Genomic DNA, 23,860 nt, shown 5'->3' with positions numbered 1-23,860 from the left:
TTACCAAAGTTTAATGAAAAGAATATAGAAGCATTTTTACTTGCTTTTAGAAACAGATGAATTTCCTCTTGAACAGAAGAACTGCTCAGAAAATGTGTGGGTAAAGTAAATTCAGACCAGGTTGGTAGACAGAGATAGTGAGCTGTTTGCAGTGTTGTCAGAGGTGCTGACAGCAGAATATGAAGAACTAATACAGACTGTTTTGAGAGCCTCTGAATTGGTAGCAGAAACATATGGACAACAGTTCAGGAATGTAAGGAAGGAACCAAGTCAAACTTATATTGAGATTGAAAGAATTCCAAAGGTAGATGGATGAAAGCATTGAAGATAGAAAATATTTTATTCTGCTTAACAAATTTTAAAACTCACTTCCAGAGATGATAAGAACTCATGCTGATTAACAGAAAATTCACACAGTGTGAAGAGCTGCAGAGATGGTGGATGAATATTCACACAGTGTGAAGAGCTGCAGAGATGGTGGATGAATATTCACACAGTGTGAAGAGCTGCAGAGATGGTGGATGAATATTCACACAGTGTGAAGAGCTGCAGAGATGGTGGATGAATATTCACACAGTGTGAAGAGCTGCAGAGATGGTGGATGAATATTCACACAGTGTGAAGAGCTGCAGAGATGGTGGATGAATATTCACACAGTGTGAAGAGCTGCAGAGATGGTGGATGAATATTCACACAGTGTGAAGAGCTGCAGAGATGGTGGATGAATATTCACACAGTGTGAAGAGCTGCAGAGATGGTGGATAAATATTCACACAGTGTGAAGAGCTGCAGAGATGGTGGATGAATATTCACACAGTGTGAAGAGCTGCAGAGATGGTGGATGAATATTCACACAGTGTGAAGAGCTGCAGAGATGGTGGATGAATATTCACACAGTGTGAAGAGCTGCAGAGATGGTGGATGAATATTCACACAGTGCGAAGAGCCGCAGAGATGGTGGATGAATATTCACACAGTGCGAAGAGCCGCAGAGATGGTGGATGAATATTCACACAGTGCGAAGAGCCGCAGAGATGGTGGATGAATATTCACACAGTGCGAAGAGCCGCAGAGATGGTGGATGAATATTCACACAGTGCGAAGAGCCGCAGAGATGGTGGATGAATATTCACACAGTGCGAAGAGCCGCAGAGATGGTGGATGAATATTCACACAGTGCGAAGAGCCGCAGAGATGGTGGATGAATATTCACACAGTGCGAAGAGCCGCAGAGATGGTGGATGAATATTCACACAGTGCGAAGAGCCGCAGAGATGGTGGATGAATATTCACACAGTGCGAAGAGCCGCAGAGATGGTGGATGAATATTCACACAGTGCGAAGAGCCGCAGAGATGGTGGATGAATATTCACACAGTGCGAAGAGCTGCAGAGATGGTGGATGAATATTCACCCAGTGCGAAGAGCTGCAGAGATGGTGGATGAATATTCACCCAGTGCGAAGAGCTGCAGAGATGGTGGATGAATATTCACCCAGTGCGAAGAGCTGCAGAGATGGTGGATGAATATTCACCCAGTGCGAAGAGCTGCAGAGATGGTGGATGAATATTCACACAGTGCGAAGAGCTGCAGAGATGGTGGATGAATATTCACACAGTGCGAAGAGCTGCAGAGATGGTGGATGAATATTCACACAGTGCGAAGAGCTGCAGAGATGGTGGATGAATATTCACACAGTGCGAAGAGCTGCAGAGATGGTGGATGAATATTCACACAGTGCGAAGAGCTGCAGAGATGGTGGATGAATATTCACACAGTGCGAAGAGCTGCAGAGATGGTGGATGAATATTCACACAGTGCGAAGAGCTGCAGAGATGGTGGATGAATATTCACACAGTGCGAAGAGCTGCAGAGATGGTGGATGAATATTCACACAGTGCGAAGAGCCGCAGAGATGGTGGATGAATATTCACACAGTGCGAAGAGCCGCAGAGATGGTGGATGAATATTCACACAGTGCGAAGAGCCGCAGAGATGGTGGATGAATATTCACACAGTGCGAAGAGCCGCAGAGTTGGTGGATGAATATTCACACAGAGCGAAGAGCCGCAGAGATGGTGGATGAATATTCACACAGTGCGAAGAGCCGCAGAGATGGTGGATGAATATTCACACAGTGCGAAGAGCCGCAGAGATGGTGGATGAATATTCACACAGTGCGAAGAGCCGCAGAGATGGTGGATGAATATTCACACAGTGCGAAGAGCCGCAGAGATGGTGGATGAATATTCACACAGTGCGAAGAGCCGCAGAGATGGTGGATGAATATTCACACAGTGCGAAGAGCCGCAGAGATGGTGGATGAATATTCACACAGTGCGAAGAGCCGCAGAGATGGTGGATGAATATTCACACAGTGCGAAGAGCCGCAGAGATGGTGGATGAATATTCACACAGTGCGAAGAGCCGCAGAGATGGTGGATGAATATTCACACAGTGCGAAGAGCCGCAGAGATGGTGGATGAATATTCACACAGTGCGAAGAGCCGCAGAGATGGTGGATGAATATTCACACAGTGCGAAGAGCCGCAGAGATGGTGGATGAATATTCACACAGTGCGAAGAGCCGCAGAGATGGTGGATGAATATTCACACAGTGCGAAGAGCCGCAGAGATGGTGGATGAATATTCACACAGTGCGAAGAGCCGCAGAGATGGTGGATGAATATTCACACAGTGCGAAGAGCCGCAGAGATGGTGGATGAATATTCACACAGTGCGAAGAGCCGCAGAGATGGTGGATGAATATTCACACAGTGCGAAGAGCCGCAGAGATGGTGGATGAATATTCACACAGTGCGAAGAGCCGCAGAGATGGTGGATGAATATTCACACAGTGCGAAGAGCCGCAGAGATGGTGGATGAATATTCACACAGTGCGAAGAGCCGCAGAGATGGTGGATGAATATTCACACAGTGCGAAGAGCCGCAGAGATGGTGGATGAATATTCACACAGTGCGAAGAGCCGCAGAGATGGTGGATGAATATTCACACAGTGCGAAGAGCCGCAGAGATGGTGGATGAATATTCACACAGTGCGAAGAGCCGCAGAGATGGTGGATGAATATTCACACAGTGCGAAGAGCCGCAGAGATGGTGGATGAATATTCACACAGTGTGAAGAGCCGCAGAGATGGTGGATGAATATTCACACAGTGTGAAGAGCCGCAGAGATGGTGGATGAATATTCACACAGTGTGAAGAGCCGCAGAGATGGTGGATGAATATTCACACAGTGTGAAGAGCCGCAGAGATGGTGGATGAATATTCACACAGTGTGAAGAGCCGCAGAGATGGTGGATGAATATTCACACAGTGTGAAGAGCCGCAGAGATGGTGGATGAATATTCACACAGTGTGAAGAGCCGCAGAGATGGTGGATGAATATTCACACAGTGTGAAGAGCCGCAGAGATGGTGGATGAATATTCACACAGTGTGAAGAGCCGCAGAGATGGTGGATGAATATTCACACAGTGTGAAGAGCCGCAGAGATGGTGGATGAATATTCACACAGTGTGAAGAGCCGCAGAGATGGTGGATGAATATTCACACAGTGTGAAGAGCCGCAGAGATGGTGGATGAATATTCACACAGTGTGAAGAGCCGCAGAGATGGTGGATGAATATTCACACAGTGTGAAGAGCCGCAGAGATGGTGGATGAATATTCACACAGTGTGAAGAGCCGCAGAGATGGTGGATGAATATTCACACAGTGTGAAGAGCCGCAGAGATGGTGGATGAATATTCACACAGTGTGAAGAGCCGCAGAGATGGTGGATGAATATTCACACAGTGTGAAGAGCCGCAGAGATGGTGGATGAATATTCACACAGTGTGAAGAGCCGCAGAGATGGTGGATGAATATTCACACAGTGTGAAGAGCCGCAGAGATGGTGGATGAATATTCACACAGTGTGAAGAGCCGCAGAGATGGTGGATGAATATTCACACAGTGTGAAGACCCGCAGAGATGGTGGATGAATATTCACACAGTGTGAAGAGCTGCAGAGATGGTGGATGAATATTCACACAGTGTGAAGAGCTGCAGAGATGGTGGATGAATATTCACACAGTGTGAAGAGCTGCAGAGATGGTGGATGAATATTCACACAGTGTGAAGAGCTGCAGAGATGGTGGATGAATATTCACACAGTGTGAAGAGCTGCAGAGATGGTGGATGAATATTCACACAGTGTGAAGAGCTGCAGAGATGGTGGATGAATATTCACACAGTGTGAAGAGCTGCAGAGATGGTGGATGAATATTCACACAGTGTGAAGAGCTGCAGAGATGGTGGATGAATATTCACACAGTGTGAAGAGCTGCAGAGATGGTGGATGAATATTCACACAGTGTGAAGAGCTGCAGAGATGGTGGATGAATATTCACACAGTGTGAAGAGCTGCAGAGATGGTGGATGAATATTCACACAGTGTGAAGAGCTGCAGAGATGGTGGATGAATATGCGTTCGTGGTTAAATCAAAATCTAGCTTATGACAGCAATTTCATTCCATGAGGGATACAAATTGGGAAAGAGGGAGATCCTTCAATTCAATGCAAAAAGTGGATCACACTGGGACCAGTTTACCACATATGAAGAAAAGGAGTTTTTACTGCAATAATGTGGGACACACAAAGTCACAGTGCTGGTGGTTTACGAAACGCACTGGGAAAGAGCATGTAATAGAAGAGGCTAAAACCAGTGGGATTAGTAAAGGCAGTGGAGGAAGTTCTGAGAGAATTTGAGGGGCTGAATGAGAGTGTGCAGCCTCGACACGGGCTGAATAGTAACGTAGAACACGATCCTTTCAAATGTTTCACCTGTGTGGATAAAGTTTACTCAGGTAGAACTGGGGGAATAGGTAACGAAATTAAAATATTGAGAGATACAGGATCGAATCCGTCACTAATGGTAAGAGATGAAAATATCTGTACACTTTATGAAATATTGCCTGAGAGAGTGGTAATCTGTGGAATAAGTGGAGAGAGGAGTAGTGTTCCCCTGTGTCAGATAAGGCTAGAAAGTCCAATCAATACCGGGGAAGGGATAGTTGACTGTTGGGGAAGTTGGTTATTCAGGAATCCAGTTTATTCCTGGAAACAATACAGCTGGATCAGAGCTGAGAATGATACATATTGTAATGGAAAAGCCGAAAGAAAACCAGAGAACTGAGGAGTTAAAACAAAAAAACCCTGGATTTTTTCCGAATTACATGTGCCAAAATCCCACAACCATAAGTAAAAACAAGACGGTAAAACAAAAGAGAAAGATGAAGAGGTTGAGCTGACTCTCTATTTGATGAACTGGTAAAGGAAAATCCTAAGCATAGGGAGAATCTGACAGGTGTTTCGTTCTGAAAGGTTACTGGTGAAAGGAGATGAAACAATAAAGGATTTATATAATAAGGCCTCTCAGAAAAGACATCGGAATGTATTCCGGAATGCTGTTACCTTAAGGATGAGAGTTTAGGGCAGACATGGAGACCTTGGCAGGTTAGTGCAGATGAAAATGGGGAGAGGTATACCAGGTTGTGTTGCCAATTTGATACTGACAGGTCGTATTGCAGGTAGGACACAAATTATCTGTAGGTCATCAGGCTGACAGGAAGATGCATTTTTATTGGCCTGGAATACATAAAGATGTGGTTGGATTTTGCTGCACATGTCACACATGTCAGATAATAGGAAAGCTGATTGCTGTGATAAAACCAGTGCCTTTGATGCCAATTCCCACATTCAAAGAACTGTTTACATGGGTTATGATTGATTGTGGAGGTCCCCTCGTTAAAACTGAAACTGGGAATCAGTGTTTACTAACCATAATGGACACGCCTTCCAGATTTCCACAGATAATTTCATTGTGGAATGTGAAGGCAAAAACAGTTGTGGAGGAGTTGATTCATTTGTTTACCCATTATGCATTACCCAGAGAGATGCAGTCAGATCAAAAGTTCAGTTTTACTGTCAAATTATTTATGCGGGTCATTGATTTTTTTTTCATTTCAAAGGACATTACTTTTAATTGATATAGCCTATTTGGGGTCATAAAAACACAAACTTCCTTTGCTCTCCCTGGCAATGGTACTTGCCAGTAACAGCGAAATATGACCAACTTCATGTTGTAAGTATCTTATCCTACTTCTTCCAAATAGTCCACCATCTTCAGAATTGGGTATGAGTTAGATTTTGTCATAATATTGACCTTCCAATAATGCACGCGGAATTGTTGACTACCATCAAGCTTCAGAACCAACATGATTGGCGAACCCTACTTGCTTTGACACATTTGAATGATGTCTTCTTGGAGCATCGCTTCCACTTCCTTCTGAACCTGTGCTGCTTTGAGAGGATTAAGCCTGCTGGAGTTTGTCTTGTCGGAGCAGCATTCCTTTCATCAAAGTTAGTCCTCTCCATTCTATTTCTATACAGGTCCACATAGCACAGGTACAGGTCTATCTGGAGACAAATAGCTCACTGCTATTCCTTGAGGACTTCTTTAGTCAATTTATTCTGAGGATTCAAAATCTAAATCTTCTGGAATGGAATCCTCACTCTGAGAGGCAGTAACTAATCGCTTTTTCACCATTTCCTTTCCCTGTCATAATACTGTTTCAATATGTTCACATGACATGCTCGATAAACATTGTTCCTATCTGATCTTATTAGCTAGCTCTCCTGACTTATCTTCTTCTATGACAGGGACCACTAAACCTTGCTTTGAAGGAATCTCCTATCACTGGTATCAGCAGCGATATTATATTCCTGACAGAACGATCAATGGAAAAGACACAGAATGTTCTGGAAGGCACGTAACGTGGCTGTAATTTTGAAAGACTAAATTCTATTGTTTTGTTATACGGTGGGATTTGTATTTATTGGAACAGCGTATAATTAAAATCTTGTGCTTTTTGGGAATAATTAGCAGTTAGAGAGCATTTATTCAGTCTATTAATACTTTCATTAATTTGTTCACTTTTAGAGTTAGATTAAAAGGTATGTTATTTGTGGATTGTGAAAGGAGCCTCAAGGATTTCTTTTACTTAATCACTAGAAGTTGCTGAAAGCAGGTTACATCAGTTTTCACACTTTTTATTTACAGATTATAGGGATAAACTCCTCCATTTTGGTTAGGTTTTAGTTTTTGGGAGGGAGATGGTCAACATGCGCTTTGTAATATAATACACCATCCTCTCATGAAATGGATCACTCGGACGACCGTGGACACAAATACAGTGGAAAAAAACTCTATTCATGTGTATAATGTCAGGATTATTGCTCAAAGGCAATTCATTTCCACATTCCTGAGGGACCACAACAGTGCTCCGTTGCATGCGTTTCACAATGAGGAACCTCAGTCCAATTGCAATCCGCGAGACAGCAGATGTGTTTGTGTGTGTGTGTCTGTCTGTGCATGTGTGTGAGTGTGCGTATATGTGTGTGAGAGTATGTATGTGTGTCTGTGTGTGTGCATGTGTGTATGTGTCAGTGTGTGTGTACGTGCGTATGTGTGTCTGGGCCTGTGCATGTGTTTGAGAGTGTGTGTGTCTGTGTTTTGAAGGTGCTGTCAGTATGGATGGTGCTGTGAGCTCCTGCACTTCCTCTCTCCCTCTTTGACTGAGTCCTTGAGGTTTTGCGCTCTGAACCGCCCTGTGTGAAGTGGTGTGGGGAGGCCAGCTGATGGGCATTGTCTCAATTTCACCACAAGGGATCTTCATAGCACTGTTTTTACTCCACTCGATGGCAGGAGATTTCTGATTCGACTGCATTTGAGTATGAACCGATTGGAATTGGTAAGCTTGATGCTGAAAAATAGGGAGCTCAGCAATTTGTTATCTGGTGTAAGTTTTATTTATTCATAACACAAGGAATTTGTGGAATCAAATACTGATCCGCATTACTGATCTTCGCTCTGAACCTAGACAATGTTGCTTCACAAATAAATGTGTTTGTGCAACAACTGAGGAGCTGCAGCTTGTGACCAACTTTCCTGAAGTGATACAGAAAACCCGAGTCATTCTTTAAAGGCATAATATAAGAATCTCAAAACATTGATTAACCAGAGGAGGATGAAGCTCCCAGAGATGGTGAACAGCAGTCTCCTGACACCTCATCCCAGTTCAGGGGAGACTGTAATATTAATCTTCCAGTCTCCTGACAACACCTCCCAGTCCAGGGAAGACTGTAATGTCAATCCTCCAGTCTCCTGACACCTCCTCCCAGTCCAGGGGAGACTGTAATGTCAATCCCCAGTCTCCTGACACCTCCTCCCAGTACAGCGAAGACTGTAATGTTAATCCTCCTGTCTCCTGACACCTCCTCCCAGTAGAGGGGAGACTGTAATGTCAATCCCCAGTTTCCTGACACATCCTCCCAGTCCAGGGGAGACGGTAATATTAATTCTCCAGTCTCCTGACAACACCTCCCAGTCCAGGGGAGACTGTATTGTCAATCCCCAGTTTCCTGACACGTTCTCCCAGTCCGGCAGTTACTGTAATGTCAATCCTCCAGTCTTCTGACGCCCTCTCCCATTCCAGAGGAGACTGTAATGTTAATCCTCCCAGTCCAGGGGATACTGTGATGTTGGGGCCAATGTCCCCACAGTTTATTCTCTCACTTCACTCAGAATTCCTCGGTTGTGTTTCATCCTGTCCTGGTTTCCCGCTAATCCCGAGTACTAACACCATTTGAACAGTTACATGGAAACGACAGGTATCCTCCTCAGAATAGGCAAAAGTGAGGATTGCAGATGCTGGAGGTCAGAGTCTAGATTAAGGTGTTGCTGGAAAAGCACAGCAAGTCGGGCAGCATCCGAGCAGCAGGGAAATTGACGTTTCGGACAAAAGCCCTTCATCCGGAATGAAGTCAGGGAGCCTCCGGGATGGAGTGATCGATGGGTGGTGGTGGGGAGAAGGTACCTAAAAGTACAATAGGTAGATGGGGGTGTGGATGAGGGTGATAGGTGAGAGAGGAGGGTGGAGCAGACAGGTGAGAAGAAAGATTGGCAGTTAGGACAGGTCACAGAGGGAATTGTTTTTGCAGAAAGTGTAAGGGGTGGGGAGGGAAGTATATCCCTGGTGGTGGGGTCCCTTTGGAGATGGCGGAAATTTTGGTGGATGATGCAGTTTTCCGAAGGATGGTAGGGTGGAAGGTGATGACCGGTGGGTTTTGTCCTTGTTGTTGTTGGCTGGGGTGGGGTTTCAGAGCGGAGGCGTGGGATGTGTATGAGGGCATGTTCAACCATATGGGAAAGGAAATTGCGATCTCTAAAGAAGGTGTGTTCTGTGATGGAACTAGTCCTCCTGGGAGCAGATACAGTGGAGACGAAGGAATTCAAAATACAGGATGGCATTTTGCAGGGGGTAGGGTGGGAAGAGGTGTCATCTAGGTAGCTGTGCGAGTCGATAGGTTTGTAAAAAATGTCAGTGTCAAGTCAGTCATCATTAATGGTGATGGGGAGGTCCAGGAAGGAGAGGGAGGAGTCAGAGATGGTCCAGGTGAATTTAAGGTTGGGGTGGAATATGTTGCTCAGGACCTGGTCAGCTACATGCCTTCCAACAACCCACCCTCCCCTCATGGCCCCTTCCCCTGCCACCGCAGGAATTGCAAAACCTGCACCAACGTATCCCCCTCATCTCCATCCAAGGCCACAAAGGAGCCTTCCATATCCATCAAAGTTTTACCTGCACATCCACCAATGTCATTAATTGTATTGGTTGTTTCCAATCCGGACTCATCTACATTGGGGAGACTGGACACCTTCTTGCATAGCGTTTCAGGGAACATCTCCAGGACACATGCACCAATCAACCCCACTGCCCCATGGCCTAACATTTCAACTCCCCCTCCCACTCTGCCAAGGACATGCAGGTCCTGGGCCTCCTCTACCACCGCTACCTCACCACCCAACACCTGGAGGAAGAACGCCTCATCTTCTGCCTCTGAACCCTTCAACCCCAGGGCATCAATGTGGACTTCACCAGTTTCCTCATTTCCCCTCCCCCAACCGCGATCTCAGCACCATCCTCATGAGTTGGCCTACTTGCCAATCTTCCTTCCCACTTATCCACTCCACCCTCCTCTCTGACCTGTCCTCTCCATCCCTACCTCCATCCGCCTATTGTACTCTTGGCTACCTTCTCCCCAAACCCACCACCCTTCCATTTAGCTCTCCACCCGAGAGGCTCCCTGCATCATTTTGCCCAAAAGTCGAATTTCCTGGTCCTGAGATCCTGCCAGACCTGCTGTGCTTTTCCAGCACGACTCTAATGTTGATTCAGAAATGGGATACCAGCGTGACCAAACAGCTATATAAACGACAGTGCTGCAGCCCCCCAATATCAGAAATGGGATACCAGCGTGACCAAGCAGCTATATAAACGACAGTGCTGCAGCCCCCCAATATCAGAAATGGTATACCAGCGTGACCAAGCAGCTATATAAACGACAGTGCTGCAGCCCCCCAATATCAGAAATGGATACCAGCGTGACCAAGCAGCTATATAAAGCACAGTGCTGTGGGCAGCATTATCGGAAATTGTATACCAGCATGAACAAACAGCCCCTCATGGTTTTGTAAACCTCTATAAACCTCCATTATAAATGAATTTCAAATTCTGTTTGAGGTTGAGCAAATTGGGTCTCAAACCCATGTGTTAAGAGCGTGATGCTGGAAAAGCAGGTCAGGCAGCATACCAGGAACAGGAGAATCAACGTTTCGTGAATAAGCCCTTCATCAGGAATCAGAGTTGTCCTCAACTTTAACAAAAGCAATAAAAAGAGGAAGCACGATAAGAGCTGTCTAAGGCATGCTGGGATAGCAGGAAGAGGGAAGGCGGTGGATCAGCACTGGCAGACATTTTTGGAAATATTTCATAGCCCTGAGTAAAACTTGATTTCAGTCAAAAAGGAAAATTCAATGACAAGGATGAACCTCCTGTGGTTCATGAAATAATATCCAATTCCAAACAAAAATACATAATGCCAAAAAAAAACTCACGATTAGTTAGGAATTGGGATTTTCTTTTTTTTTTAAAAAAAGGAACCAGTACTGCATGGCTGAAATGCTGATAAAGAAGAAAAAAAATATAAATAATGAAAATAATTTTCCACAAACATATTACCAGAGCTTCTCCCAGTTTTCTTTTTAAAGGTACAGTAACTCATGAATTGTGGGCTGATTGAAGGACCAAAATGAGGAATTAATAACGAGAAACAGGGAAATGACAAATAACAAATTTATTCTTTGCATCAGTCTTCACCCTGGAGGAAGCTATAAACATACCAAGGAGAGTGGTTAAAAAGGCTTGCTTTTGTTGTTCAGTCCTCTGAATATACGGGCTGGGAAGTCATGTTGAGGTTGTACAGGACATTGGTGAGGACACTTCTGGAGTCCTGTGTCCAATTCTCATCGCACTGCTTCAGGAAGGATATTAACAAGTCAGAGAGGGTTCACAAGAGATCTATCAGGATGTTGCTGGGTATGAAAGTTTTGAGTTATAAAGACTGGATACGTGGAGGCATTTTTCACTGGAGTGACTTTATGAAGTCACAAGGGGTACTGATAAATAACTGGCAAGTGTCTTTTTCCAATGATGTGGAATTTCAAGATTTGGGGCATACTTTGAAGATGAAAGATTTAAAAATTATTTGGGACATTTCTTTTTCCCACAGAGGGAGCTGTGTCTGTGGAATGAACTTCCTGAGGAGGCGGAGGTTGCAGACACAATTACAAATGTTTAAAAGACACTTAGACCAACACATATCGAGGAAAGGTTTGGAGGGATGTGAGCCAGGAGCAGGCAGGTGAGGGACTAGGTTAGTTTGGGATGATGTTCAGCATGGACTGGTTGGACCAAAGGATCTGTTTCCATGCTGTATGACACGATGTCTCTATTATAGTTAAGGAATGTGCAAAGGAGAGGAAAGATCTAATAAGTCCCTAAGACAAGCGACAAGGTATTTGATCAACTAATCCGACTAAAGACACACATCTCGCCAGGATCTGATCGTCTGTATCGATGGGATTAAAAACAAATGGCTGCAGAGACAGTCCAGGCATTGGCTGAAATATTCCAGAATTGACTAGATTCCAGAAGGGCTCCAGCAGATTGGAAAACTGCTGATGTGACGGCCATGTTCAAGATGGAAGAGAGACAGGAAACAGAAAACTGTAGGCCAGTTCTCATAAATCTGTTGCTGATGCGGGAATCCATTCTTAAGGAAGGCGGAGCTGGACATTTCGAAAAGTTTAACATAATCAAAAATATGGTTTTGGGAAAAGGAAATCATGTTTGACAAATTTGCTTTAGCTCTTTGAGGACATAATAAACCGAGCTGATAAAGGGGAATGGGAAATGTTGGGTAATTAGATTTTCAGAAGGCATTCAATAGAATATGTTCTTAAACGTTATTCCAGAAGATTTTGGAGTTTTGGAGTTCATTTGTGAGCATGAATTGATTTTTAGTTCATGCATGGAAGGCAGAATTGGGATTGTTGGTTTTATTTCAGATTGCACAGATATAATTAGTAGAGTGTTCTTCCCTTCCATCACTGTTGGTGTATCTGCACCAAATGGATAGCAGCATTTCAGGAAGGCAGCTCACGAACACTTCTCTGAATCAACTATATATGAGCAACAAATACTGCCCAACAAGAAATTCCAATAACACATGAATGAATGGCATCACCCGTTTCCCTATTTGGTGCCAGCGTTGCTGTTGCAAGTTCATATTCTCAGGGATCAGAAATGGAGAAGTGGTCTGATTGAAATGTATCAGCTTGTGAAGGAGAGAGGCTTGATCCAGTAGATGCTGAGAAACTCTTCCCGTGGTCTGGGAATCTGAAACATAAGGACACAATCTCAGGATAAGGAGCAGCTTCTGTGGGACTGAGATGAAGTGAAGGCACTTTTTTCAAAGTGTCTCCAAGTCTCTGATATTTTCTATCCCCGAGGATTGTGGATGCTGCCTCACTGAGTACATTTCAGAATGGAATACGCAGATTGCTCGTGTCTCTGGTAATCACAGGGTATGGCGGAGGGGGCAGGATTTGAAGTTTAAACTCAGCCTCTACCATACAACTGGTTAAAAAGACAGAACAGGCAGGTCTCATGTTGCTCCAATTGTCTGGGTCCTTGTGTTCATTAATGAACCAATGACCAATCCATTAGGATTTGGTTCCATGAAACCTTTTGTCATTTCATCTCTACAGCCGCCATCTCTCACAGACTATCCCATTCTTTCTTCAGCACTTGGTGAAAAACTACATATTTTTCTAACTTCTGTCAGTGCTGCTGAAGACCCATACCTTTTTGAGTTGTCCGGTGACTCAGTGGTTAGCACTGCTACCTCACAGCACCAGGATCCCAGGTTCGATCCCAGCCTCGGCCAACTGTCTGTGTGGAGTTTGCACATTCTCCCAGTGTCTGCGTGGGTTTCCTCCCGGTGCTCCGGTTTCCTCCCACAGTCCAAAGATGTGCAGGTTAGGTGAATTGGCCATGCTAAATTGCCCATAGTGTTAGGTGCATTAGACAGAGGGGACTGGGTCTAGGTGGGCTAATGTTTGAAGGGTTGATGTGGACTTGTTAGGCTGAAGCATTCTGTTTCCACACTGGAAAGAATTTAATTAAAAAACCCAAACTCTCCCCTGCTCACTCCCATCGCACTGTTCCCTTTTCTCCCTGGAAGCTGTCAAATCTTGTCAGTTTCTCAACATGATCTGCTTTACTTCAGAGGCAAGAGTCTCCCTTTCCATCTTTCTGTGACAGGATACATTTTTCAGTCCAACTCATTGATATTCTTTTCAATCACAGGTAAAAGTTGTAGCACAAAGGGACATCAGAGACTTTCTGACCACGGGGCCTTATACAATACATCAGATCGGACGTGTGTACAGACAATGAAATTCCATCCTCAGTTACAAACAATGCTAAACATTATTGAGGAGGATGCATGGTTAATTCACCTACTACGGTAAATTCAGCCTGATCACCCCACCTAATCTGCCCATCTTTGGCCAGACCCTGATCACTTCAAGTGATCCCTTGGGTTAGAGATAAGAGAGGAACCAGGGTTCCAGCTCCTGATCACTGTCCAGAGACTCCTGTGTCCGAGACAGTGTGGAAATCAGTCAGCGCTCCTGATCAAATGTTCATTGATTCTCTGGGATGGAGGTAGGAGATGAATCAGGATTCCTGCTCCTGATGAAAAAGGAGAAAGTGAGGACTGCAGATGCTGGAGATCAGAGCTGAAAAATGTGTTGCTGGAAAAGCACAGCAGGTCAGGCAGCATCCAAGAAGCAGGTGAATCGACGATTCGGGCATAAGCCCTTCTTCAGGAAAGTGGAGGGTGTGCCGAGCAGGCTAAAACAAACGGTATGGAGGAAGGACTTGGGGGAGGGTCGTTGGGAATGTGATAGGTGAAAGGAGGTTAAGGTGAGGGTGATAGGCCGGACAGGGGGTGGGGGCAGAGAGGTCGGGAAGCAGATTGCAGGTCAAGAAGGCGGTGCTGAGTCCGAGGGTTGGGACTAAGATAAGGTGGGGGAGGGGTATGAGGAAGCTGGAGAAATCTGTATTCATCCCTTGTGGTTGGAGGGTTCCTAGGTGGAAGATGAGGCGCTCTTCCTCCAGGCATCGTGTTGCCATGGTCGGGGGAATGACCTGCATGTCCTTGGTGGAGTGGCAGGGGGAAGTAAAATGTTCAGCCACGGGGTGGTTGGGTTGTTCGATGCGGGTGTCCCAGAGGTGTTCTCTGAAACATTCCGCAAGTAGGTGGCCTGTCTCCCCAATGTAGAGGAGGCCACATCGGGTGCATCGGATGCAGTAAATGATGTGTGTGGAGGTGCAGGCGAATTTATGATGGATATGGAAGGATCGCTTGGGGCCATGGAGGGAAGTGAGGGGGGAGGTGTGAGCGCAAGTTTTGCAATTCTTGCGGTTGCAGGGGAAGGTGCTGGGAGTGGAGGTTGGGTTGGTGGGGGGTGTGGACCTGACGAGGGAGTCGCGGAAGGAGTGGTCTTTCCAGAACGCTGATAGGGGAGGGGAGAGAAATATATCCCTGGTGGTGAGGTCTGTTTGGAGGTGGTGAAAATGACGAAGGATGATACGATGTATCTGGAGGTTGGTGGCGTGGTAGATGAGGACCAGTGGGGTTCTGTCCTGGTGGCGATTGGAGGGGCGGGGTTCAAGGGTGGAGGAGCAGGAAGTGGAGGAGATACAGTGGAGAGCATCATCAACCACGTCTGAGGGGAAATTGCGGTATTTGAAGAAGGAGGCCATCTGGGTTGTTTGGTATTGGAATTGGTCCTCTTGGGAGCAGATGAGGCGGAGGCGAAGGAATTGGGAATATGGGATGGCGTTTTTACAGGGGCCAGGGTGGGAGGAGGTATAATCTAGGTAGCTGTGGAAGTCGGTCGGTTTATTATAAACTTCCGTGTTGAGTCAGTCGCCTGAGACTCAAATGGAGAGGTCTAGGACAGGGAGGGAGGAGTCTGAGATGGTCAGGTAAATTTGAGGTCGGGGTGGAAGGTGTTAGTAAAGTGGATGAACAATTCAACCTCCTCGTGGGAGCACGAGGTAGCGCCAAAACAGTCATCGATGTAGCGGAAGAAAAGGTGCCAGTGTAGCTGTGGAAAATGGACTGTTCCACATTTCCGACGAAGTGGCAGGCATAACTGGGGCCCATGTGGGTGCCCATGGCTACTCATTTGGTTTGGAGGACGTGGGAGGATTGGAAAGAGAAGTTGTTCAGAGTGAGGATCAGTTCACTCAGTCGAAGGAGGGTGTCTGTGGAAGGGTACTGTTTGATTCAGCTGGAAAGGAAGAAGTGGAGGGTTTTGAGGCCTTCGTGATGGGGGATGGAGGTGTATAGGGACTGGATGTCCATGGTGAAGTTAAGGCGTTGGGGACCGGCGAAGCCAAAATCATGGAGGAGGTGGAGGGTGTGGGTGGTGTCCCGAACGTTGGTGGGGGGTTCTTGGACTAAGGGAGGCAGGACCATGTCGTGGTATGCAGAGATGAATTTGGTGGGGCAGGAACATGCTGAGACAATGGGTCGGCCAGGGCAGTCAGGTTTGTGGATTTTGGTCAGGAGGTAGAAATGGGCAGTGCGGGGTTGTGGGACTATGAGGTTGGAGGCGGTGGATGGGAGATCCCCTGAGGTGATGAGGTTATGGATGGTTTGGGAGATGATGGTCCACCCACGCCCTCTACCTCCTCCATGATTTTTGCTTCCCTTCTCCAAAGAAATCAGGGCAGACAGCGTGGTTAAAATCACAGTGACAGTTCTCACCGTGCAGTTGTTTGATTTAAACTTTCACAAAGTTTCAGAAAGAGTTAGAAAACATGAGGGAATTTCCTAATTCTTCATGGAAGAATGGCAACAATTCTACATATAAAAAACATTTGCTATGCTGTTATTGCAGCTTTTGGTGTTCTTGGTAAGTCATTTTTCTTCATGGAGAGAGAATATCATGGTGTTCATGTCAGGTTTCCGAAATAGTCCTCATTGCAGAATTGCTTATCCATCAGATGGAACTGGGGAAGACAGACTCGGTGATGCACATTTACTGAACAACTCCTCCAGGATGAGTTGCAGCAAAGAAAATCAACTCTTGGATGTTAATGCAATGTTTGCGTCCAAATGGAATGTTTTGTTGGAATCAAGCAATGTTTAGCAATTATCTGGAAATGATTTAGACATTGCCATCAATGAAATATCAAGTTTGTTGGAAGAGCACAGAAATCAATGTTGTTTTGTCCTCAATTAAATTGTCAGTGCCATTGGTCTACATTATAAAAACACATCTTTGGAAAACTTGATGTAAAGTCACCTCTGTCTATAACCCAAACATTTACTATTCATTTCTTTATGGAATCCCACTTCTAATCTCTTCTCTCTTCCTCTTACTGCAAACCTACTGACCATCGTCATTCTCTCCGATGGAAATTCTGGACTTTCGAAATTTATCTTGGCTTACATGATTGCCGTGGCAACTTCAGATTTCCTGGTGATATTTTTCAATGTCATTGTGCATCACATTTTGAGTTATCACTTTCCAATTCATTCCTATGCTACACTGCTGTTTGTAAGTTCATTCTGTGCGTTAATCCTGCCACATTGAATATGTCTGTGTGGTTCACTGTCTTCTTTACAATTGATCAGTTTGTAATGATCAGGTGTCAGAGGTTTAAATCAAACAACTGCATGGTGAGAACTGTCACTGTGATTGTAACCACACTGGCTGCCCTGATTTCTTTGGAGAGCATACACTTCTGGTTTGCCTGTGAGCCAGCTGAATAGTTTCCAGCATTGCCTGGGGCTGTCACTCCAATATGGCCTTTTATACATCGTCTGCAGGTGAGACCTACTCTTGTGCGAAATATATTTTAGTTGCATGGCTGCCTTTTTGTTTGATATTACTGTTTAACTCTTTGACAGTTCGGCGTATTTTAGTGGCCAGCAAAGTCCGCAGTGCACTGCGGGGTCTCAGCAATGAGAATAGCACTGACCCAGAGATGAAAAGCAGAAGGAAATCCATTGTGTTACTGTTCAGTGTATCGGGCAGTTTTGTCCTATTGTGGCTAACAGCAGTCGTTAACTTTTTAAACAGCAAACTCACAACAACAGCGTATGACTGAGGGGATCACACAGCTCCTACATATATTGCCACTGAATTTGGGTACATTCTCAAACCAAACCAAATTCAGGAAGGAGATGAAGAAGATGATGAAATCTCCTTTCCTTTTGAGCTTGACTTTGGTTTAAAAAGAGTTAAGCCAAAACTTTCTTCCCAAACTAAGTCAGTATCAATCTGTGTTCTCACTCAGAAAAGCCTATTCTGATGTGGCTGAGGATTGCACTTGTGAAAATTAAATGTTCTCGAAATACATTTTTTCATGCTGTCCGCCTGCTCATTTCTCAGGGTGAAATAGTCATCATGGTTTTTACCCCCCCCCCCCCCATCCCCCCCCATCCAGTCAAATCATTGTCACTGTTTTACCTGCCAGGGGCTAACATCACAACGACCTCTTTTCATTCAGCAGCATTACTGTTTTAATCCTGAACAGTAGTTCAGCCTCTGAATGGCACAGCCTCACCTCCATTTCCCAGATGGATGGCACTGCCAGCCTCTGATTCTAATCTGACCTGAACCTTCTGAGAGAGGGTTGGTTAGCTGGTCAGCTGGTTTATGATACACAGTGGTGCCAACAGCATGGGTTCAATCCCTCTCACTGACTGAGGTTCAATCCCTCTCACTGACTGAGATTACCACAAAGGACTCTTCTCCTCAACCCAGGGATGGGAAACAGAACCAGGAAATAATGTCTGTGTCAGTCTCGCCGTTATAGTTGAGGAAAACATTGCTACACTGCCTTTTTTGTGGAGGTTGGTGTAAGATATTTTGAAATGAAGTAAAGCCAGCAGTGTTTTATGAAAAGCAAAACATGATGACCAATTAGACAATAATTTATGAGGATAAATCAAGCCGGATGGATAAAGGCCTGCACATGGGGCGTATTTGAATTTCTAAAGGACATTTATAATGTTACATCCCGTTCTCAAAGCACATGGTGATGGGGTTAGTATGCTCGTTTAGAGCAAGAATTGAGTCATGATGAGAAACAGATTGAGGAAAAATGGGTCATTTGCAGATCCTTAAAATGTACCTAGAGATCAATGTTGGTACATTCATAATCACAAACTGTACTCACACTGATACAGAGTCAAAAAGGAAATTGGTGAGTTGAACAGTAAGAGTCTCCATCAGGAACATTTAGTTAAGGTGAATAAACAAAAAATGGCAGATGGAGTATAATATTATGCATTGTCCATCTCGTATTCAGACTGAAAATGTGTTGCTGGAAAAGCGCAGCAGGTCAGCAACACATTTTCAGCTCTGATCTCCAGCATCTGCAGTCCTCACTTTCTCCTCATATTCAGTATGGACAAGCAAAATATTCATTAACTGAAGGTGACTGGAGAACGTTGACATACAGAGTAGTCTGGGTGGGTGAAAAAATCAAAAAATAGCTATTGAACAAGTACATCAAACAATTATGAAGGAGAAATATCATGGGAAGCAGTCAATGAAGTGCTCCAAAATACAATCAGCAACAAGGGTTTGCACAGTATTTCAGCTGCTACAATACTAGCAAATTGCCACTAGATGGCCTACTCGCACTTTCCTTGGATAACATGGGGTCTTGCCAAAAGTATGTAGAATCATAGTTATAGATGTTCAGCACAGAAACAGATCCTTTGGTCCCACTCGGCAATGCTGACCACATCTCCCAACCCAATCTAGTCCCACCTGACCAATATCCCTCCAAACCCTTCCTATTTATATCCCCACCGAGATACCTTTAAGATGTTGCAATTGCACAAGCCTCAAAATTCTTCCTGTGGCAGCTCATTCCATACATGTCCCACCCTCTGTGTAGGTTAAAACATCTATTGATTCAGGCCTATGCAAACAATATGTAGTTACATTGCTGATTTAATGATACTTTTTAAATAAAATGTTTTATGATTTATCCAGAAAAGTTAACTTTCAATAATGCTTGCTTTCTTATGGGTATAACCTTAATCTCTTTATATCCAAGATTGGGTCAGACAGTCATACATAATCATTGTCACACTGTTAATTATAAATTGTTCTAAGCAATGATTTTGTAGCCACCTACCGTTTTTGCTGTTTGAATTCATGTATCGCATACATCAGGTATGCGTCCAGGGAAACTTAACAAACAGTGAAATTCATAACTGATCTTGGAGGAACCTATATGGGAGAGGTTAAAGCACAGGAACAGATAAGTGAATAATTTTAATTATAGCCTTACTGTAAATCTATAACAAGAGTAGGGTGGGTTCTTTCCTGCTTAGGTGTTTTATTGAGATCTGTCTCTTGATTAAGCCTTTAAAATATAAGCCACAAGTATAACTTTAGACTGGAGCAGTGTTCTGTAGAACAATAAGATGGTGCTATTTTCTGGGCCTGTAAATGTGGGCATTTCAAGAGATTCAATGTGCTACTGAGGATTAAATCTGCAATAAATGTCTTTGGTTTTGAATCATATCAGATCAAATAGGTAGGTCAGAGCGACAGTTAAATGCAATGAGGCATTTACAAGAGCAAGGGGTTGTAATGGATGGCAATTTTAGGAAGGGAGAAAAGCCGCATATACAGTCAGATAGATGGGTTAACTCCAGGAATGGTAAGAGAGGTAGGCAGGAAGTGTAGGAGCCTTTTGTGGCTCTCCACAATCTCAAACAAGAATGCTGCTTTGGAAAACGTTGGGAGGGATAGATTCTCAGGGGAATGTTCCACGACTCAGTTTCTGGTATTGAGACTGGCTCTAATATAATGAGGGGTACGTCAGGTTCCCTAACACAAGCGATCGATTGTGTTTAGGGATTCTCGAGGAAGAGGCATAGACAGATGTTTCTGTGGCCAGCAGAGAAGAATCAGAATAGGGAGTTGTCTCCCTGGTGCCAGTGTCAAGGATGTCTCAGAGAGCGTGCAGAATGTTCTCAAAGGGGAGAGGAATTAGCAGGAGTTCATTGTACACATTGGAACCAAGGACATAGGATGGGAAAATGATGAGATTCTGAAGGGGGAATATCAAAAGTTAGGTAGGAATTTAAAAAGGAGGTCCTTGACGCTAGTAATATCTGGATTACTCCTGGTGCTCAAAGCTAGTTAAGGATAGGAATAGGAGGATAGATCAAATGAATGCGTGGCTGAGGGGCTGGTGCATGGGAGAAGGATTCACATTTTTAAAACTTTGGACTTTCTTCTGGGGTAGACGTGACCTGTACAAGAAGGATGAATTGCACCTGATCCAGAAGGGGACTAATACACTGGCAGGGAGATTTGCAAGAGCTGCTCGGGAGGATTTAAACTGCTGAGGTGGATGAATACGACTCATGGAGATACTGAGGAAAGAGATCAATCTTAGACTGGCACTGTTGAGAAAAGAAGAGATGTCAAACAGTCAGGGACAAAGCAGAGAACATAGTAGGATTGATAACTTAAACTGCATTTATTTCAATGCAAGAGGCCAAACAGGGAAGGCAGATGGACCAGAGCATGGTTAGAAATATGAGACTGTGAGATCATAGCAATGACAGAAACATGGCTCTGGGATGGACAGGACTGGCAGCTTAATGTTCCAGGGTACAAATGTTACAGGAAGGATAGATTAGATTACTTACAGTGTAGAAACAGGCCCTTCGGCCCAACAAGTCCACACCAACCTGCTGAAGCACAACCCACCCATTCCCCTACATTTACCCCTTTACCTAACACTACAGGCAATTTAGCATGGCCAATTCACCTGACCGGCACATCTTTGGAATGTGGGAGGAAACCGGAGCACCCGGAGGAAAACCACGCAGACACGGGGAGAATGTGTAAACTCCACACAGTCAGTCGCCTAAGTCGGGAATTGAACCCAGGTCTCTGGCGCTGTGAGGCAGCAGCGCTAACCACTGTGCCAATGTGCTGCCCACAAAAAGACAGAAAGGGAGATAAGAGAGGAGGGGGAATGATATTTTTGATAATGGATAGTGTTACAGTGGTACTGAGGGAGGATATTCCTGGAAATATATACAGACATGTTGCTTGGGTGGAACTGAGAAATAAGAAAGGTATGATCACCTTATTGGGATTGAATTATAGACGCCCTGTTCGAGAGTGCGAAATTGAGAAACAAATTTGGAAGGAGATTTCAGTTATCTGTAAGAATAATAGGGTGGTTATGGGATAGTGGATTTTAACTTTTCAAACATCGACTGTGACTGTCATCGTGTTAAGGGTTTAGATGAAGGAGAGGAATTTGTTAAGTATGCACAAGAACATTTTCTGATTCAATATGCGGATGTACCTACGAGAGACGGTGCAAAACCTGACTTACTCTTGGGAAATAAGGCATGGCAGCTGACTGTGGTGTCAGTTGGGGAGCACATTGGGGTCAGCGACCAACATTCTGTTTATAATTGTCTAGTTTGATTGGGAATAGCCAACACTTACTGAGTTCTTTGAGAAGGTGACAAACAGATGCATGGGGTAAAGCGGTTGGTGTGGTGTATATGCATTTCAGTTATGGTTTTGATAATATTCCCCACAGTAAGCTATAGCAGAACGTCCAGAGATATTAAATTGATGGCGATTTAGTGGTTTGGATCAGAAACTGGCTAACTGAAAGAAGACAGAATGGTGATTGATGGGAAATGTTCATCCTGGAGTTCAGTTACTAATGGTGTACCGCATGGATCTGTTTTGCGGCCACTACTTTTTGTCATTTTTCTAAATGATCTGGATGAGGGCGCATAAGGATGGGCTAGTCAGTTTGTGGATGACACTCAAGTCGGTAGAGTTGTGGATAGTGCTGAAGGATGTTGCAGGTAACAGAGGGACAAAGATAACCTGCAGAGCTGGGCTGACACATAGCAAATGGAGTTTAATACAGAAAAGTGTGAGGTGATTGACTTTGGAAGAAGTAGCAGGAATGCAGAGTACTGGTTAATGGTAAGATTATTGGTAGTGTGGATGAGCAGAGAGATATCAGTGTTCATGTACATAGATCCCTGAAAGTTGCCATCCAGGTTGATTGGGTTGTGAAGAAGGCATACAGTGCGTTAGCTTTTATTTGTAGAGGGACTGAGTTTCAGAGCCATGAGGTCATGTTGCAGCTGTACAAAACTCTGATGCATCTGCACTTTGAGTATTGCGCATTATAGGACGGATGTGGAAGCGTTGGAAAGGGTGAAGAGTAGATTTACCAGATGGTGCCTGGTATCCATAAGAAGGTCTTATGAGGAAAGGCTGAGGCACCTGGGGTTGTTTTCGTTAGAAGGTTGAGAGGTGGCATAATCGAGACGTATAAGATGATCAGAAGGTTAGATAGGGTGGACAGCGACAGAGTTTTTTCCTTGCATGGTGATGGCTAGCACAAGGAGAAATAACTTGAAATTGAGGTGTGATACATATAGGACAGAGGGAAGTGGTAATTTCCTTACTCAGAGAGTAGTAAGAGCGTGGAACGCTACGGTTGCAGCAGTAGTAGACTCACCAGTTGTAAGGCCATTTAAATGGTCAATGGGCAAAAGTATGGATGATAATGGAATAGTGTAGGTTCGATGGGTTTTGGATTGGTTTTCCAGGTTAGTGCAATATCGAGGGCCAAAGGGCCTGTACATCATTGTAATGTTCTATGATGTATTTGCCTAACGTCCTTTATTAGCCAAGCAGATGCATAAAGGACCTTTACTGCGCTGTTATATTCAGTGTTGTATTAGTCTATCTTTCACTATTAGCCGAGCACCTCCATAAAGGGCCTGAACTGCGCTGTAATGTTCTATGTTCTACGTGTCGAACTTACATTGTTCGAAGAGTGGTTAGATTAGATTAGATTCCCTACAGTGTGGAAACAGACCCTTCGGCCCAACTAGTCCACACCGACCCTCCGAAGAGCAACCCACCCAGACCCATTCCCCCAAACTAATGCAACTAACTCTACGGGCAATTTAGCATGACCATTTCATCTAATCTGCACATCGTTGGACTGTGGGAGGAAACCGGAGCACCCAGAGGAAACGTACGCAGACACTGGGAGAATGTGCGAACTCCACATAAACAGTTGCCCACAGCTGGAATTGAACCTGCGTCCTTGGCGCTGTGAGGCAGCAGTGCTAACCACTGAGGCCCCACGATTCCTTAAAGGGCCTATGATGCGCTGTAATGTTCAATGTTGCATGAGTGTAACTTTCATTATTAGCCAAGCGGTTCCATAAAGGGCTTGTAATGCGCTGTCATGTTCTATGTTCTATGAGTCT

The sequence above is a fragment of the Chiloscyllium punctatum genome, chromosome 47 (genome assembly GCF_047496795.1).
Source record: "Chiloscyllium punctatum isolate Juve2018m chromosome 47, sChiPun1.3, whole genome shotgun sequence".
Taxonomy (NCBI): domain Eukaryota; kingdom Metazoa; phylum Chordata; class Chondrichthyes; order Orectolobiformes; family Hemiscylliidae; genus Chiloscyllium; species Chiloscyllium punctatum.
Note: the sequence above shows the minus strand (reverse complement) of the source record.